This window comes from Orcinus orca, chromosome 17 (assembly GCF_937001465.1).
Source record: "Orcinus orca chromosome 17, mOrcOrc1.1, whole genome shotgun sequence".
Taxonomy (NCBI): Eukaryota; Metazoa; Chordata; class Mammalia; order Artiodactyla; family Delphinidae; genus Orcinus; species Orcinus orca.
In genome coordinates, this window is record NC_064575.1 from 57,365,605 (window position 1) to 57,386,518 (window position 20,914).

A 20,914-nucleotide genomic window follows, 5' to 3' on the forward strand; every position below is an offset into this window, starting at 1 on the left:
CACGGGCCCAGCCGCTCCGCGGCATGTGGGATCCTCCCGGACTGGGGCACGAACCCGTGTCCCCTGCATCGGCAGGCGGACTCTCAACCACTGCGCCACCAAGGAAGCCCCCTCATTGGAGTTTTGATGGGAATTGCATTGAATCTGTAGATTAGTTGAGCAATATGAAGGTTTTAACAGTATTAATTCTTCTAATCCATTAGCATGAAATATCTTTTTGTTTCTCTTCTTCAATTTCTTTCATCAAGGCCTTAAAGTTTTCTGTGTACAGGTCTGTCACCATCTTGGTTACATTTCTTCCTAGGTATTTTGGGGGTTCTTTGGATGCAATTGTAAATGGGATTGTTTTCTTAATTTCTCTTTTTCATAGTTTGTTATTAGTATAGAGAAGTACAACAGGTTTTTGTATAAAGATTTTGTATCCAGCAACTTTACTGAATTCATTTATTCTAATATAGTGTTTTTGGTAGAGTCTTTAGGATTTTTATATATCATCTGCAAATAGTGACAGTTTTACTTCTTCCTTTTCAATTGGGATACCTTTTATTTCACTTATTTATTTATCTAATTGCTCTGTCTAGGACTTCCAGTACTATTTTTTTGTTTTTTTTTATGAATTTATTTATATTTGGCCGTTTGGGGTCTTTGTTGTTTTGCGTGGGCTTTCTCTAGTTGCAGCAAGTGGGGACTACTCTTTGTGGTGCATGGGCTTCTCATTGCGGTGGCTTCTCTTGTTGCAGAGCACGGGCTCTAGGTGCATGGGCTTCAGTAGTTGTGGCATGCAGGCTCAGTAGTTGTAGCTTGTGGGCTCTAGAGCACAGGCTCAGTAGCTGTGGTGCATGGGCTTAGTTGCTCCATGGCATGTGGGATCTTCCCAGGTCAGGGCTCAAACCTGTGTCCCCTGCTTTGGCAGATGGATTCTTAACCACTGCACCACCAGGGAAGTCCCCAATACTATGTTGAATAAGTGGCAAGAGTGGGCATCCCTGTCTCATTCCTGATCTTAGAGGAAAAGCTTTCAGCTTTTCACCATGGAGTATGTTAGCTGTGGGCTTGTTTTATACGGCTTTATTATGTTGAGGTGTGCTACCTCTATACCCACTTAGTTGAGAGCTATTATTATAAATGGATGTTGAATTTTGTCAAATACTTTTTCTGCATCTATTAGACAAGCATATGATTTTTATCCTTCATTTGTTAAAGTGGTATATCGCATTAACTGATTTGCAGATGTTGAACCATCCTTGTATCCTTTGAATAAATCCCACTTGATCATGGCGTAGGATGCTTTTAACATGTTGTTCAATTCAGTTTGTTAATACTTTGTTGAGGAGTTTTGCATCTATGTTCATCAGGGATATTGGTCTGTAATTTTCTTGTGGCATCCTTGTCTGGTTTTGGTATCAGGGTAACATTGGCTTTGTAAAATGAGTTTCAAAGTGTTCCCTCCTGTTCTGTTGAGAAAGGCTGGTAATAATTCTTCTTTAAATGTTTGGTAGAATTCACCAGTAAAGCCATCTGCTCCTGGACTTTTGTTTGTTGGGTGCTTTTTATTACTGATTCAGTCTCCTTAGTAGTAATAAATGTGTTCAGATTTTCTATTTCTACATGCTTCAGTCAGTGGATTGTGTGTTTCTAGGAATTTATCCATTTCTTCTACTTTGTCCAATTTGTTGGTATACAATTGTTCATAGTAGTCTTTTATGATCCTTTGTATCAGTTGCAACATCTCCTATTTCATTTCTGATTTTATTTATTTCAGTCCTTTCTTTTTTCCTTGGGGAGTTTAGCTGAAGTTTTTTCAATTTTGTTTAACTTTTCAAAAAATCAGCTAATAGCACTGCTTTTTTTTCTAGTCTCTATTATTTCATATATTTCCTTTCTGAACTTTGTTATTTCCTTTCTTCTACAGGCATACCTCAGGAGATTTTGTGACTGGTTCCAGATCACTGCAATAAAGAGAATATCACAATAAAGTGAGTCACATGGATTTTGGGGTTTCCCAGGGCATATGGAAGTTATGTTTACACTCTATCTTAGTCTATTAAGTGTACAATAGAATTGTGTCTTAAAAAACAAAGTATATATCTTAATTAAAAAATACTTTATTGCTAAAAAATGCTAAACATCATCTGAGCCTTCAGCAGGTTATAATCTTTTGCTGGTGGGGATTTAAAATATTGTGAGAATTACCAAAATCTGACACAGAGACACAAAGTGAACAAATGCTTTTGGAAAAATGGCACAGATAGATTTGTTTAGTGCAACATTGCCACAAACCTTTAATTTGTAAAAAATGCAATATCCATGAAGTTCAATAAAGTGAAGCTCAATAAAATGAGCTGTGCCTGTACTACCTTTGGGCTTCAATTGTTCTTTTTCTAGTTCCTTGAAGTATAAAGTTAAGTTGTTTATTTGAGATTTTTCTTATTTCTTGGTCTAGGCATTTATCACTAGGAACTTTCATCTTAGAATGGCTCTGCTGCATCCCATAAGTTTTGGTATGTTGCTTTTATATTTTCATTTGTCTCAAGATTTAAAAAATTTCTCTTTTGATTTCTTCTTTGACCTTCTACTCAGCAGCATGTTGTTTAATTTCTACATATTTGTAAATACTCCACTTTTATTTTAAAAAAATTTTTTAACATCTTTATTGGAGTATAATTGCTTTACAATGGTGTGTTAGTTTCTGCTGTATAACGAAGTGAATCAGCTATACATATACCTATATCCCTATATCTCCTCCCTCTTGCATCTCCCTCCCACCCTCCCTATCCCACCCCTCTAGGTGGACACAAAGCACTGAGCTGATCTCCCTGTGCTATGCAGCTGCTTCCCACTAGCTATCTATTTTACATTTGGTACCACTTTTATTCTTGTAATTGACTTCTAATTTCATACCAATGAGGTCAGAAAAGATGCTTGATAGGATTTCAGTCTTCTTAAATTTACTAAGACTTGTGTTGTGGCCTAACTTATGATCTCTCCTGGAGAAAGTTCCATGTGCCCTTGAGAAAAATGTGTATTCTGTTGCTTTTGTATGGAGTGTTCTGAAAATATCTGTTAAGTCCATTAGATCTAACATGTTGTTTAAGGCCAATGTTTCCTCATTGATTTTCTAACAGGATCATCTATCCATTGGTGAAAGTGGGGTATTAAAGTCCCTTACTATTATTGTACTATCTATTTTTCCATTTAGGTCTGTTAATATTTGCTTTATATACTTAGATGCTCTTATGTTGGGTGCATAGATATTTATAAATGTTATATCCTCTTCTTGAATTGAGCCCTTTATTATCATGTAATGACCTTCCTTGTATCTTTTTAAAGTCTTTGTCTTAAAGTCTATTTTGTCTAATACCAGTATGCTGCCCCAGATTTCTGTTGGTTTCCATTTGCATGGAATATCTTTTTTCATACCTTTATTTTCAGTCTGTGTGTCCCTATATCTGAAATATGTCTTCTGTAGGCGACATAAAGATGGGTCTTGATTTTTATCCATTTAGCTACTCTATGTCCTTTGATTTGAAAATTTAGTTCATTCACATTTAGTAATTATTGATAGGTATATACTTATTGCCATTTTGTTAATTGCTTTCTGGCTGTTTTGTAGTTTCTCTGTCCTTTCTCCTCTTGCTGTATTCCTTTTGATGGTGATGTTCTGTAGTGCTATGCTTAGCTTCCTTTCTTTGTGTATCTACTATAGATTTTTGCCTTGTGGTTAACATGGGGCTCATGTAAAACAACTTATAAGAGTCTATTTTAAGTTAATAACAACTTAAGTTGGAATGCATCCCAAAGCTCTATATATGTACCCCCACACACATTTTATGTTTTTAATGTCTTAATTTACATCATTTTATATAGTATATCATTAACTAATCATTGTAGTTATAGTTATATATACTACTTTTGTCTTTTAACCTTCATACTAGACTTATAAATGATTAATGTACTACTTTACAACATTAGATTATTCTGAATTTTACTATATATTTACCTTTACCAGTGAGATTTGTATTTTCATATATTTTCCTGTTACTCTTTACCAAGCACCTTTCATTTCAGCTTTAAAAAGTCCCTTTAACATGCTTTGTAAGGCTGGTCTAGTGGTGATGAACTCCTTTAGCTTTTGCTTGTCTGGAAAACTCTCCTTCAATTATTAATGACAAATTTTATTCTTTTTATAGGTAGTTAGGTGTAAGTCTTTTTTTGTTTCATTTCTTTTTAGTAGTTAATTTGGGATATAAAGTTACTTTTACTATACCTTTGTCATTCTATACCTTTTGATATGGTAGTATCATTTTTATTATTGTATAAATTGTCACTGCTGTTGTTTTAGATTTTCTCTTTGTTCTTATGGTTAGAAAATTAAGTTTTAGTTCCCATGGTTGGGATTTGCTTTATTTTATTGTGTTTTAATGTTTAACTTTTTTACATTATGGAGAATTATAGATTTTAAGGTTTTATTTAAGGTTGAAGAGATGATTGATTTTAGCAAATGTCCCTTGACAAAATATGAAAGTCTTTCTTTCCTTTGTAGGATAGGAAGTTAGTTATATCTTTTTATTTAACTTTATTTATTTACGCAAAAACCTTTTATTTCTTCCTCTTCTTGTTTGTGTGCTTCATCTGTTAAAGATTGAAAGTTATCTGTTATATCCCCCACTATAATGTTTTCAGTAATTTGTGCTTTTTATTTGTTTGTGTATGTCTATCAACCTCAGAGGCAAAGGACTGAGTGAATCACACACCTCAATACACAGTGCAGAATCACTGATGGTCCTGTAAGGCCCTACTCTCTTTGTTTGATTATATATTTATTCCTTTTAATCCTCATTTTCTATTCCACCTGTTCCCCTCCCACATCCCAAGCTCAATTCTAACTAGTTTGGCAGGTGTCCTTTGGTTTGTATATATGCCTGTGAAACATGAATTGTTTTATGTACATTGTTATTTTTTAATTTTCATAAATGGTAACATAAATTACATCTTCACCTGTTTCTCACTTTTTCACAAAATACTGTGCTTATATGACTATCAATTTTGTTGTTCAAAATTGGCTTGGTTCTCATTAGTAGTATGTATGTATCTACCATGTTTATCCATTTATTCTATCAACAATGGGCACCCAGATCATGTTCAACTCCCTGCAACAAATCTGCATAAATTTCCTTATATATTTCCCCTTACAGACCTTACAGACTTACTTCTTATAGAGGCAAGAGAAGGATACCCAGATGGAAGGATATCAGTATACTTAATTTAACAGATTTCTCAGAAGCATTACACAGTCTGCACTTCCACCAGCAAGGCATGAAGATCCCTATGTCTCTAATTCCAGCCAACATTTGGCCTTATCCAGCTTTCTAATTTTTGACAGTCTGAAGGGTATAAAATGATATCTCATTTTATTTTTCTGATTATTAGTTAGTCTGAGTGTATATTTAAAGGTTGAGGCCTTTTAAATTTCACTTTTTATATTTTGCTTGCTTTTACCTTTTGCCTTTTTGGAATTGCTATTCTTCTTTTGTCTTGTTCATTTGCAAAGCTTCATTTACAGTCTAGACCAAGGGTCAGCAAATCTTGGTCTCTGGCCCAAAACTGACTTGCTATCTCTTTTCATACAGCCAACAGGCTAAGAATGAAGTTTACATTTTTAAATGATAGGGTAAAAAATGAAGAGAATAATAATACTTTGTGACCCATGAAAATTATATAAAATCAAATTTTAGTGTCCATAAATAAAGTTGTATTGAACGTAGCCATGCTCATTCATTTACGTATTGTATGTTGCTGGCTTTATGCTACAATGACGGAGTTTAGAGTTTAGTTCCAACAGAGATTATATGACTCACAAAGCCTAAAATATTTACTAGCTATCCCTTTATGGAAAAAGTTCACTGACTTCTCATCTGAAAGAGTCTCTGATTGATTTCAGACATTGTTAATTTTGCCATCATGTTCCCTAATCAATAGCTATTATTTTGATATAATCAGGTTAAGCAATTAAAAAATTTTTGTCTGATATTCCATGCTTTAAGATTGTTTAAAAAGTTCATTTCCACTCCACTGTCACAAAGATAGTTTCTCACATCATCGATAATTAGTTTTATAATTTAACTTTTACATATAGGTATTTTATAAACCATGATTCCATCTTTGCAAATTATATTAACAAATGAACTTATTTGAATTTTTCTCTGTATAGTGAACCAACTTTCCCCAAAGCATCTAATAAATTATCTGTTCCTTCCGTTTAGTACATTAATGTATGATGCCATCTTTATCATGTGTTAAATTCCTATATGTTCATGGGTCTGTCTCCAAGCTTTCTCTTTTGATCCATCTGTCCATTTGTCTATTTACTGGTTATTATATAATAACTGGAAAAGCAAGTGTTCATCTTTGCTTTTTTTAATGTAGGTCAACTTAGTTATTTGCAAACTTGTATTTGTTCATGTAAATTTTAGAATATTTTTGGCTTTTTCTTTAAATATTCCACATGGATTTTTTTTGGATTCAGTTGAGTTTATAGATGAAATTGTGGAGAACTGATATTTTTATAATGCTAAGTGGACTTATCCATAGAACAGAATATACTCCATTTATTCAGGTAATTATCTACATACTTCAGTGAAGTTTTGTGTCTTCTTTTTTTTTTTTTTTCCTTCCGGTACGCGGGCCTCTCACTGTTGTGGCCTCTCCCGTTGTGGAGCGCAGGCTCAGCGGCCATGGCTCACGGGCCACGACGCTCCGCGGCATGTGGGATCTTCCCAGACTGGGGCACGAACCCGTGTCCCATGCATCGGCAGGCAGACTCTCAACCACTGTGCCACCAGGGAAGCCCTTGTGTATTCTTGATAAAGAAAATGCCTAGGTACCTTAAGTTTTTGTTGCTATTGGAAAGATATATACGTACTGTATTTTATAGTTTGTTTTTGCTGTTATAGAGAATGCCATTGGTTTTTGTATATTGAGTTTGTCTCTGTCAACCTTGTTGAACTCTCTTACTCTTCCTGTTTTTTAATTTAGTTGGTTTGTCTAGGTAGATGATGAGATTATCTGCAAACAACATTTTTATATCTTGCCTTACACTTTAGTTCCTCCTCCTCATCATTGTTGTTGCTGCTATTATTATAATACTTTATAGTATTGGCCAGGAGTTCTGGTACTGTGTTAAATGACACTGTTGTCGGTGGACATCCTTGTTCTTTAAAATGGAGTAACTTTTAAGTTTTCCTGTAAATGTTCTGTTTATCATAGTTGGGTTTTCTGTGTGTGGGTGTGAATATAAACTTTAACAAGTTAAGGTGGTCTCCTTCCATCCTAGTTTGTGATTTTTTTCTAATTTGGAAGTTTTTCAAAAAATTTTTGTCTTTATTGAGGTAATCACATTACTCCTGCCTTTTTATGTGGCAACTTACATTGTCATTTTTTTATGAGATATTATTCACATTTCATAAAAATCACTTTTAAAGTGTACAGTTGGGTGGTTTTTAGTATATCTATATATCTGTGAAACTACTACTTCAATCTAGTTCTAAAACATCTTAATCACCCCCAAAGGAAACTCTGTACCCATTAAGCAGTTACTCATTGCCCTGTACCCCCAGCCCCTGGCAACCACCAAGCTGCTTTCTCCACCTCTATGGGTTTGCCCATTCTAAACATTTCATATAAATGAAATCATACAATATGTTGTTTTTCATGTCTGGCTTCTTTCATGTAGCATAGTATCTTCCAGGTTCTTCGGTGTTGTAACATGTATCAGTACTTCATTCTTTTTAGAGCTGAATAATATTCCATTGTATGGATATACCATATTTTGTTTATTCACCAGTTGAGCATTTGGGTTGTTTCTACATTTTGGCTTTAATGAAATATTTGGCTACTATAAACATCTGGATACAAGTTTTTGTAAGGATATATGCTTTCATCTTTCTTAGCTATATACCTAGGAGTAGAATTGCAGAGTTATAAGTTAACTATGTTGAACTTCTTGAAGAATTGTCAAACTGTTTTTGAAAGCAGCTGCATTTTTTTCATTCTCATCAGCAATACATGAGAGTTTGCACATCTTCACCTTCACTTATTTGTTCGTCTTTTTTATAACGGTCATCCTAGTAGGTGGGAAGTGGTATCTCATTGTGGTTTTGACTTGCTTTTCCCTAATAGTTTTTTGTATATCTTCTTTGGAGAAATATTTCTTTGCTCATATTTTCATTGGGTTATTTGTCCTTTTGTTGTTGAATTTCAAGAATTTCTGCCAATCTGGATGCCTTTTATTTTTTCTTCTTGTCTAATTGCTCTTGCTATAGCCTCCAGCACAATGTTGAATAGGTGTAGCAAGAGCAGACATCCTTGTCTTTTTCCTAATTTTAGGAGAAAATTTTAGGAGAAAGACTTTTGGTATCTCTAAGTATGAAGTTAGCAGTGAATTTTTCACAATTTTTATTGTACTTTTCAACCCCAGAATTTCTCTTTATTCTGTCTCTATTGATAATCTCTACCTGGTGAGAAGTTGTTCATACTTTCCTTTAGTTCTTGAGGCATGAATTCCTTTAGTTCTTATTTTAAACATATGTATTTTAAACATATTTAAAATAGTTGATTAAATCTTGTCTATTAAGTACAACAACTGTGTTTCTTCAGGAACAGTTTCTATTGACTGATGATTTTTCTGTGTATGGACCAACACTTCCTTGTTTGTTCCATGTCCCATAGTTATTTTTTGTTGAAAACTGGACATTTTGCATAATGTGGCAACTTTGAAAATCTAATCTTCTGCTCCCTCAGACTTTGTTGTTACTATTTTTTGTCATGGTTGGTGTTTGTTTGCTTAGTGATGTTCCTGAACTATTTCTGTAAATTCTGTGATCTTTGTTGTGTGGAATCACTGAAGTCTCTACTCAGTTGAAGCTCAGATTATGATTGGACAATGATTTCCTTAAATGCCTGGAACCAATAAGTCTCCCAGTCTTTGCCAAGGGTCTGTGTGTGCATGTTCATACAAGCTTTCCACAGTCAGCCAGGCACTTTACAACTCTGCCTTACCCTTTATTTCCTTGAAGTCAAGGTCAGCCAGAGGTAACTGCAGAGGGCTTTCTCAGGTCTTTCTGGAGCACGTAGACAGCCCTGAGCATGCGCACAACCCTCAACATATGTGCAGCCTTCTAGATACCCAGGAATAGGTGCGAACTTTTCAAAGCCTCCTATGCCTATTTTCCACATCCATATTGATGGTCAGTGGATGCTCAAAGTTGAACGTTTCTCTTGAGAATAGTTCCAAGGGGTTCCTCACTTGGCTATGACTCTCTGGTATAGGCGGTGACTTGTTGGCTGGCTGCTTATTACCTCTTCCCTCCACACTTAGCTTCTGCCTCTAGTGGTCAATGTTACCTTCCTTCTGCAGCATTGCTCTTCGAGCTCCAGAAGACTGGCATCAAGCTCTCCAGTGCTCCTTAAAATTCCTCATTAGGCATAAAGGGATATCTCTTTTTTTTTTTAACCTATTCGGGGAGAGGAAAAAATTGCTATTCTAAAATTTTTACCATGAAAGTTTTCTCTCCTTACCTTTTTAACCTGAAGATAATTGTCCTTGATGTGGTTTTGGGCTGAGTGTTACCAGCTACTTCACAACTGTTTCAAAGGTATTTACTCCTTCACTTCAGAATAGGTACTTCATTTTGTTCTTGGCCTCGGGGACTCTTTTAAAATAGATAGAAAGAGACCCATTTTAATATTCTACTGTATATTCAATATGATGCTAGTTATGTTTTCTAATGACAATGCAATGAAATTAGAAATTGAGAAGAAAATGATAGTATAATTTTTCTTTAACATCAGTGAAAACTTTCTACATGGCTATAATAGTTAAGATAGCACAGTATTAGAATAGAATTAGATGAACAGACAAATAGAATAGAGAGCCCAGAAACAAGGTCATATATACGTAAGAATACGTACTATGACAGAAGTGTTAATAAAATTAATGAAAAAGAACTGAGAATTATAAATGGTTCTTGGGAAATTGATGATCTAAATGTAAAAAACAATAAATTGCTACCTTATTTCATATATAAAATCCAAGTTCAGGTAGATTAAAGAACAAATTGTAAAAATCAAAACTTTAAATTGTTAGAAGAAATTATAGAAGATATTAAAGCCTCAGAATAGGAAACATTTTTAACTATGACACCAAGAACGTGTTTCATAAAAGTATTGTTGAATAATTTAAAATATTTGTGTAAAAATATCATCAAAATTGAAAGTCAGTTAAAAAGTAGACAAAGGAGATTAAAAAGATAATTTTCTGAAGAGGGAATCCAAATTAGCAATATATATATGCTCAGTATCATTAGTGAAAGAAAATTAAAATAAGATTCTCTTTTATATCTATTACATTTAAAAAGTCATGCGATAGCAAGTGTATTGGTTTGCTAGAGCTGGTGTAACAAAGTATCACAACTGCATGGTTTGGACAATAGAAATTTATTGTTCATAGTTCTGCAGCCTAGAAGTCTCAGATCAAGTTGGTAGGTTTGGCTCTTTCAGGGAGCTATGAGGGAGAATTGGTTCTATGATTTCTCCTAGCTTCTGGTGGTTCTCTAGCAATCTTTGGTGTTCCTCGGTATCTGTTACATCACCCCAATCTCTGTCTGCCTTTATCTTTACATGGCTTTCTCCCTGTATGTATGTCTCTGTATCCAAATTTCCTCTTTTTATAAGGACATCAGTCATTGGATTAGGAGCCTAGCCTACTCTAATATGATCTTATCTTAATTAGATTCATCTGCAATGAGCCTATTTCCAAATAAGGTCACATTTGAGGCACTGGTGGTTAAGACTGCAACATAAATTTTCAACATGGTTTTTTAAATGAATTTTGGAGGAGGACACAATTGAATCCATAATATCAAGTATTGCCACGGATGTGGAGTAACACAAATTCTCAGTCACTATTAGTGGAAACATAAATTAGCACTATTGATTTAAAAAGCAATTTGAAAATATCTATTAACAGTGATGATACATAACTGCAACTCAGAAATTTTACTTCTGGATGTCTGTCCTAGAGCAACTATTATACAGAGACAGAAGGTGATGTGTTTAGGGATGCTCACACTAGCATTGTTTGAAATAGAAAAAATAAGAGACTGGATAAATGGACAATTGAAAACGAAAGAGCTGGTACTTCATGTTTCAACAAGGATAAGTACCAGAAGCAAGAGTTGAATTTAAAAAACCAAGTTAGAGAGTGATTTATATTCTATGATAACATATATTTAAAGTTTATCTATACATATGGTCTATAGCTATCTCTCTATATAGGATTAGGTATATAAATCTGTGTTGAGAAGGATACAGAGCACCTTCAGGATAGTGGTTTTACTGAGGAGAGAGGGAAGGGGATGGGATTTTTAGAGCCATCAGATGGGCTGTAACTATATTTAATGTTTGGTTTTCTAAAAAATATAATAACCAAAAGAAAATATGGAATAATGTTAATATTTATTATATCTGAGTTTGGGCACATGGGTTTTCATTACACTAGTCTAATTTTTCATATGTTTGAAATAGTTTATAATAAAAATATTTTTTAAAATCTCAGCAGGGTGGAATAATGTGCTGACAATGACAAGATAAAAATAGGAGAGATAAATTTTTAAAAATCCTAACCTTAAATCAAATAGAAACCACAATAATTGGATATATACACAGTAGGGGGCATGTGGGATAAAAGAAGAATTTATTTAAATCTCTGATTTGATTTGACTATAATTTTGTGTATCAATACTACTAAAACTTGCCAACAAACCTAATTTGTCCTAAAGCTGAATGGTATGAGTGAAACGTCAGAAACAGAAAAATGGTAGTACTATTCAACTTTGCTTCAGTCAAAGCTTATGCTGGTCAACTTTATAGAAACTGGAAGCTGTTTAGAGGACAAGGACCAGAATGATGAGAGGAACTCTTGAGTTGTGTCATGTGCCTGGCTCAGAGAAGACAGAGTTCAAGATGGGCATGAACTCTTCCTCATCATTGCCTATTGCTGTCTTATAGAAGTAGGATTTGGATATAGTTTTCTGGGGCCTGAAGGGTAGAACAATAGCCAAGAAATTGCAAGGAGATGATTACAAACATTATGTTTCACCTCACCATAAAGAACTTTCCAGTAGGACTGGCCAAATATGACATTCCTCACCATTAGAATTGCTTAAGCAAAGACTCTGATTATTTGGTTGTGAAGTGTTTGTTGCTGGCTGGACTAGAACAGTGATTCCAGAATTTGGAGTTTCATGGACCAAACTTCAAATGAATAATTGGCGAACCAACAAAAAGTTTCCAATCTACTATTTTGTTAAGCAAGAGAGTTACAGACAGACAAAAAACATACACAGATGTTATTTTCACCATTACTTTAACACCAAAATTAATGCAGTACATTCTCCCAGAATATTTTTTTTTCTTCTCAAGGAAAAAACATTGGCCACTTTGCACTATTTTAAAAAAATACATATTTAAATGTTTTCAAATAGAGGAAAATATAGACATATTTTTGGGTTTTGTTATATGCTATGTAATCATTTCCTTGATTAAATAAATCAGTTTGGGAATTCATACATATAATTGCATACTATGAAGTGGAATTTAAATATCCAAACTATTCTTCAAATTTATTTTTGTTTATAGTCATGGTCAAACATACTGCTTGGCCTCGAGGTGGAAGTAAATTCCAAATGGTATTTCTCTTAATTTAGAATATTCTACATGGGCTGAGAAAAGCCAAATAAATCAGCTAATATAGTTCTAGCCTCCCCTTTGTGCCTTTCTTTTTAGGCCACAACAGGTCAGGATCTGACAGGTCTGCTACAAGGAAGGAGTAGGGCAATAGTCTCCAAATAGTTGCTTACAAGAAAGACCACACAGCTTAGAAATAGGGACAGAAACGCCACCAGTTGAATACATCCAAAACCAGACATGGCTCTAAACGTCTGCTTACAATGAGGACCTCCAAGGTCAGAAATCAGTAAGATCGTTCTTCCTCACAGATTGGGCTGATCCAGGGGACACTGATCTAAAAACAGTGTTTCTTATTCTCTGCACTTAATATTTGGGGCCCTAATTCTTTCTTGTCAAGGACTGTCCTGTGCAATGTATGATGTTTTGCAGCATTCCAGGCCTCTACTTATTAGATGCCAGTAGCACTTCCCCCCCACTCCAACTGTGACCATCAAAAATGTCTCCAGACATGCCAGATGTTCCTTAGGGACCAAATTGCTCTCAGTTGAGAACCACTTGTTTAGAAGACCTTTAGACTCTTCCCAGACTGGGGATGTTAGGATCAATCTTCTTGAACTGACCTGATGTATCTAAAAGAGGGTTTCTGATAGTAATTCTAGAATTACTCACTTGTTTTTATGATCTTTAAGCATAAATGAAAATCAGAAAGGGCATGAGGGTGGGCAGTTTTACAGACTCTCTCCTATTTAGTCAGAGATATTTCTTCTTTTGGACATGGATATAAATATCTGGGAACAAGTTTCATCTGCATTTGAGTGTAGGGAAACTGGTGAACCTTTAAATACCATAGCTGCCCTTTTTGTATTAATCAGTCTTGACGAAGGCTGTGGCCCCTTTATCATGCTGTTTCTTCTTTTTAAAAAATTACCTCCAAGTATTTGGAAAACATTTTTAAAGTTTTGTAGTCTGACCATTACATTTTCATCATCCTCCAAAAGCCATCATAAAGTTAACTTCATTATTTGGGGGAAATCCCTACTTATGTAGGCAACTTTCTCTCAGACATACATATGGCTTCTCTTATTCTAGGTTTGGCTTTCTGCCTGGATCAAAAGTAGAAACTGATCTGTATTTGCCTTTGAGAAAGGGATTTGTGATCTGACTTTTGTTTTCCAGTGCTATTGCAACCACATACTACCCAGATGTAAATAGTCTCTCATTCATCGCGATGGAAAATTATACTTTGCAGATAAAGTTTTAGTGTGTCTATACAAGGCACCATTGGGACATGTGAAAACAGCAAAAGGAATGAAGTACTATACCAATTAAACGAATATTTTCAGGGATTTGTTTTCATTATGCAGAGAATAAAGAATGCAGAGGTTAGAGCAAAGCATAATTTGCATGAAGATATTATTTAGTGCTAGAATAAGTAGTTCATAAAATAAATTTCATATAGGCTACAATCCATCTCAGTTTCAGAATCATCTCAGTTTCTTGATAGAGCTGTGTATGGTGTCTGGAGCCTCTGCTTTCCAGAATTTCGACTCTTGCTTGTGCTCAGAACCCCATTTATTCCAATAGGAGAAAGAAATCTAAGGCACAGTTAAGGTAGATGAATGTTCAGTGATCTGCTTTGTAGAGGTATCTCAAAGAAGGTAGAGCTAGTAGCCCAATAGTTCTAAGATCTCCTAATCCCATGCATTGGAAATCATTAACTACTTAGGAAAACTGGAATGAGATGATAGACTCAGAGTGGTGGGGGTTTTTTGCTTTTGTATTTTGTTTTGATAGTGAATGGGGCAAGACTCCTTGTTTTAGATACAGATATTGCCAGAGGCAAAAACAAACAAACAATTGAAAAGCAAATTTTAATATTTAAAATCTCCCCTGTGGCCTGATTACAGATTCATTCCCTGTGGTTCATTTCCCTTTGGGGTGTCTGAGAGTGAGGAATGCCCTTTCAGGAAGGTCAATGTCACCACCAGAGTTTTGGGTTGAAAGAGCTCTACTATGTATTCCCTTATGTCCTTTTCTTAGGAAATTAAATGATTGTGATCTCATCTCTTGTTTTTTGCCCACACTTTTCCATCAGTAACTATCTGAATACATATTGAAGTCTCATTTTGTTGTTTTGCTCACAGTTGTAGGAAATTTCCCAGTTATGACTTGTACAAATGTCTTTGACTTATTTTTTATTACTCTTTTTTCCCCTGCTTTTCAGATGCTGAGAAGTTAATGATCATTGTCTTTGTTTCTTTTTTAAATTTTTTATTAAAGTATAGTTGATTTACAATGTGCCAATCTCTGCTGTATAGCAGTGACTCAGTTATACACATGTAGACATTCCTTTTTTTTGTATTCTTTTCCATGATGGTTTATGACAGGATATTAAATATAGTTCCCTGTGCTATAAAGTAGGACCTTGTTGTTTATCCATCCTATGTATACTAGTTTACATCTGCTAACGCCAAACTCCCAGTCCTTTTATATCTGTATTTCAAATGAATGTGAGAATTTACTGTTGGTTTCAGGACGGTTCTTTGTGTGACCCATAAGCTACCTTTCTGCTAAATATGAGGGTTTTTTATTACATTCTTATAAATATCATACATGCAAATCCTATTTTTATAGTAACCATACTGTTATCAGATTTTCACTTTATTTTTCTCTAAGGTTCTTACATGAGGATAGAAAGCTTTTCTGCTCTCAAACTGGCCATGTGGCCCTTTGGAGCAAGTGTTACTTCAGGATAGATGGTTATTGATAAAGCAGCATCAATGATGGTAGCCCCAGGACTGCTTGAATATCTAAGAGCTCAGTGGGAGCATGACAATAATAGGAAAATGAGACCCACAGAGAAAGTGAGACAGGCAGATAGGAAGGGGGTGAACTCTGATTCTGATGTCTGCAAAAGCAAGATGGGAGAAATGAATTCTCTTTCTGGTGACACTAGGGAGTGAGAGTATAAATGGGAAGAGCACACAGCAAGGGAGCCAGGGATTATTAGCATATGATAAAGTTATAATAAAGCCTTCTCTACACAATCAGTCCCTTGTACCCTAGCTGACCTAGCCTCACACCATGAGGAATCTGATAGACTGACAAAAAGGCAGATTGCTAGCTTCTTATACAAACTACTTATGTTCATATTAGTATATAAAATATCCTGGTCTACATTTCATATATTCCCAGGAGTGTTGGAAGAACAGCCAATTTAGAAAAGGTCTATGAAATAATTTCCACAGAAATTCATCTCAGAGGGCACTGACATGGATCTTACACCAAGAATTTCACCTTATTGGTGGTAAGCCATTCCAGGCTTCTGTGTAACCTCTTCTACATATACTTCTGTAGCACCTGGACGTGCTGCCTGTTTTGTTTACCACTATACCTCTAGTGTCCTGAACAGTACTTAGCACATAGCAGTCCCGTGATAAATATTGTTGAAAGAGACCGATATTCAGAGATCTTAAGTATCTCACTCAAGATTATACAGCTCAATCTAGCAATCATCAAAACAAAAATTCCAATCCAGATCTATCTGGCTCCAAATTCACGCATTTTACGTTCACTCATGCATAAGGTAATTCAATTAATGTACCCTTCTTACCATTTTTAGCAAGCCAGTTATGCAGTACATCAAACTGTACACAAAAGCTCTGATTAAAATGTCATATAATATTCAATACATATAAATAATTGATGTGACTTTATGAAGTGTAATAATACCAACATGGTGAACTCACTGTTTAGATTAAAAACTAGAATATTATTGACATCAGTGAGTTATGTGTGTATTCCTCCAAAATTCCATTCTTCTACTACCATTCCAGATAACTAATATATTATTCCCTATGCATTTTTTATTTTGTAAATATGATCATTTTATTAGAATTGTGACCTAAAACCTATATAGTGGTAATTATTATTTCAAGTTCTGGGGTTTTTTTTTTATTAAAAATTTTTTTTTTAATTTTATACCGGAGTATAGTTGATTTACAATGTTGTGTTAGTTTCAGGTCTACAGCAAAGTGATTCAGTTATACACACACACACACACACACATATGCTTTTTCAGATTCTTTCCCCATTTAGATTATTACAAAATATTGAGTAGAGTTCCTTGTGCTATATAGTAGGTCCTTGCTGGTTATGTATTTTATGTATAGTAGTGTGTATATGTTACCCAACCTCCTAATTCATCCCTTCCCCTCCACCACCACCTTTCACCTTTGGTGTTTTTGAAGTCTGTGAGTCTGTTTCTATTTTGTAAATAAGTTCATTTGTATCTTCTTTCTTTTTAGGTTCCACATATAAGTGATATCATATGATACTTGTCTTTCTCTGACTTACTTCATTTAGTATGATAATCTCTAGTTCCAACCATGTTGCTGTAAATGGCATTATTTCATTCTTTTTTATGGCTGAGTAATATTCCATTGTATATGTGTACCATATCTTCTTTATCCATTCATCTGTTGATGGATATTTAGGTTGCTTCCATGTCTTGGCTATGGTAAATAGTACTGCAATGAACATTGGGGTGCATGTATCTTTTCTAATTATGGTTTTCTCTGGATATATGCCCAGGAGTGGGATTGTGGGATCATACGGTAGCTCTATTTTTAGTTTTAGTTTTTTAAGGAACTTCCATACTGTTCTCCATAGTGGCTGTAGCAATTTACATTCCCATCAACAGTGTAGGAGGGTTCCCTTTTCTCCACACCCTCTCCAACATTTACTGTTTGGAGAATTTTGATGATAACCATTCTGACTGGTATGAGGTGATACCTCATTATAGTTTTGATTTGCATTTCTCTAATACTTAGTGATGTTGACAATCTTTTCATGTGCTTTTTGGTCATCTGTATGTCTTCTTTGGAGAAATGTCTGTTTAGGTCTTCTGGCCATTTTTTTTATTGGGTTGTTTGTTTTTTTTGATATTGAGCTGCATGTGCTCTTTGTAAATTTTGGAGATTAATCCCTTGTTGCATCATTTGCAAATATTTTCTCCCATTCTTTGGGTTGTCTTTTCATTTTGTTTATGGTTTCCTTTGCTGTACAGAAGGTTTTGAGTCTAATTAGGTCCATTTATTTTTGTTTTTATTTCCATTACTCTAGGAGACAGTTCAGAAAAGATATTGCTGCAATTTATGTCTAAGAGTGTTCTGCCTATGCTTTCCTCTAGGAGTTTTATAGTATCCAGTCTTACATGTAGGTCTTTAATCCATTTTGAGTTTGCATATAGTGTTAAAGAATGTTCTAATTTCATTTTTTACATTTAGCTGTCCAGTTTTCCCAGCACCATTTATTGAAGAGACTGTCTTTCCTCCATTGTACAGTCTTGCCTCCTTTGTCATAGATTAATTGACTATAAGTGCATGGGTTTACTTCTGGGCTTTTCATCCTTTTCCATTGATCTATATTTCTGTTTTTGTGCCAATACCATACTGTTTTGATGATGGTGGCTTTGTAGTAGTCTGAAGTCAGGGAGCCTGATTCCTCCAGCTCTCTTTTTCTTTCTCAAGATTGCTTTTGCTATTCAGGGTCTTTTGTGTCTCTATTCAAATTTTAAGATTTTTTTGTTCTAGTTCTGTGAAAAATGTCATTGGTAATTTGATAGGGATTGCACTGAATCTGTAGATTGCCTTGGGTAGTATAGTCATTTTGACAGTATTGATTCTTCAAATCCAGGAACATGGTATATCTTTCCATTTGTTTGTGTCATCTTCAGTTGCTTTCAACAGCATCTTATAGTTTCAGAGTACATGTCTTTTGCCCCCTTAGGTAGGTTTATTCCTAGGTATTTTATTCTTTTTGATGTGATGGTGAATTGGATTGTTTCTTTAATTTCTCTTTCTGATCTTTAATTGTTAGTGTATAGAAATGCAGATTTCTGTGTATTAATTTTGTATCCTACAACTTTACTGAATTCATTGATGAGCTCTAGTAGTTTTCTGGTAGCATCTTTAGGATTTTCTATGTATAAGTATATCATCTGTAAACAATGACAGTTTTACTTATTTTCCAGTTTGGATTCCCTTTATTTTTTTCTTCTTTGATTGCTGTGGCTAGGACTTCCAAAACTATGTTGAATAAAAGTGGAGAGAGTGGACATCCTTATCTTGCTCCTGATCTTGGAGGAAATGCTTTCAGCATTTCACTGTTGAGTATAATGTTAGGTGTAGGTTTGTGGTATATGGCCTTTATTATGTTGTAGTATGTTCCCTCTATGCCCATTTTCTGGAGAGTTTTTAGCATAAATTGTTGAATTTTGTCAAAAGCTTTTTCTGCATCTATTGAGATGAACATATGGTTTTTATTTTTCAATTTGTTGATGTGGTATATCACACTGATTGATTTGTGGATATTGAAAACTTCTTACATCCCTGGGATAATGGTGATAATTATCCCTGGGATAATTGATCATACTGTATGATCCTTTTAATGCATTGTTAATTTGGTTTGCTAGTATTTTGTTGAGGATTTTTGTGTGTTCATCAGTGATAACTGGCCTGTAATTTTCTTTTTTTGTGGTATCTATGTCTGATTTTGGTATCAGGGTGATGGTGACCTCATAGAATGAGTTTGGGAGTGTTCCTTCCTCTGCAATTTTTTGGAATAGTTTCAGAAATGTTATAGGTGTTAACCCTTCTCTAATGTTTGATAGAATTTGCCTGTGAAGCCATCTGGTCCTGAACTTTGGTTTGCTGGGAATTTTTAAATCACAGTTTCAGTTTCAGTGCTTCTGATTGGTCTGTTTATTTTTTCTGTTTCTTCCTGGTTCAGTCTTGGGAGATTGTACCTTCCTAAGAATTTGTCCATTTCTTCTAGGTTGTCCATTTTATAGGCATAGAAACACATATTTCTATGGTGTAAGTTGTAACAGCCTTTTTTCATTTCTAATTTATTGACTTGAGCCCTCTTTTGTTCTTGATGAGTCTGGCTAAAGCTTTCCCAATTTTATTTATATTTTCAAAGAACCAGCTTTTAGTTTCACTGATCTTTTCTATTGTTTTCTTCATCTCTATTTCATTTATTTCTGCTCTGAACCTTATGATTACTTTCCTTCTACTAACTTTGGGTTTTGTTTGTTCTTCTTTCTCTAGTTGCTTTACGGGTAAGGCTAGGTTGTTTGAGATTTTTCTTGTTTCCTGAGGTAATACTGTATTGCTATAAACTTCCATCTTGGAACTGCTTTTGCTGCGTCCCATAGGTTTTGGATCATTGTGCTTTCATTTTTTTTTCATTTCTCTCTAGGTATTTTTTGATTTCCTCTTTGATTTCTTCAGTGATCCATTGGTTGTTTAGTAGCATATTGTTTAGCCTCCACATGTTTGTGTTTTTTACAGTATTTTTTCCTGTAATTGATTTCTAATCCTGTGGTGTTGTGGTCAGAAAAGATGCTTGATATGATTTGATTTTCTTAAATTTACCAAGGCTCACTTTGTGGCCCAGCATGTGATCAATCCTGGAGAATGTTGCATATGCACTTGAGAAAGCTGTGTATTCTGCTGCTTTTGGATGGAATGCTCTATAAATACAAATTATATCCATCTGGTCTATTTTGTCATTTAAGGCCTGTGTTTTCTTCTTGATTTTCTGTATGGAGAAAGTGGGATGTTAAAGTTCCCCACTATTATTATGTTCCTGTCGATTTCTCCTTTTATGGCTGTTAGTAGTTGCCTTATATATTGAGGTGCATATATATTTACAATTGTTATATCTTCTTCTTGGATTGATTCCCTTGATCATTATGTAGTATCCTTCTTTGTCTCTTATAACAGTCTTTAAAGTTTATTTTGTCTGATATGAGTATTGCTATTCCAGCTTTTTTCCATTTGTGTGGAATATCTTTTTCTATCCCCTCACTTTCAGTCTCTATGTGTCCCTAGATCTGAAGTGGGTCTCTTGTAGGCAGCATATATACAGGTCTTGTTTTTATATCCAATCAGCCAGTCTGTGTCTTTTGGTTGGAGCATTTTATCCATTTACATTTAAGGTAATTATCAATATGTATGTTCTTATTGCCATTTTGTTAATTGTTTTGGATTTGTTTTTGTAGGTCTTTTTTATTCCCATCTTCTTTTGTTCTCTTGTGATTTTATGACTATCTTTGGTGTTGTATTTTGATTCTTTTTCCTTTTTTGTGTGTCTATTGTAG

The 20,914-nt window shown here is 34.6% G+C and overlaps 1 long non-coding RNA gene across 2 annotated transcripts in view; it reads left to right on the plus strand.

The window, feature by feature from the left end:
* LOC117197810 (uncharacterized) overlaps nt 1–20,914 on the plus strand; it is a 95,322-nt gene that overhangs the window by 55,754 nt on the left and 18,654 nt on the right. For both annotated transcript variants that reach the window (XR_007472574.1, XR_007472575.1), the window contains exons 2-3: nt 1,913–1,976; nt 2,444–2,501. This is a non-coding gene — a long non-coding RNA (uncharacterized LOC117197810). The remainder of the gene's footprint in view (nt 1–1,912; nt 1,977–2,443; nt 2,502–20,914) is intronic.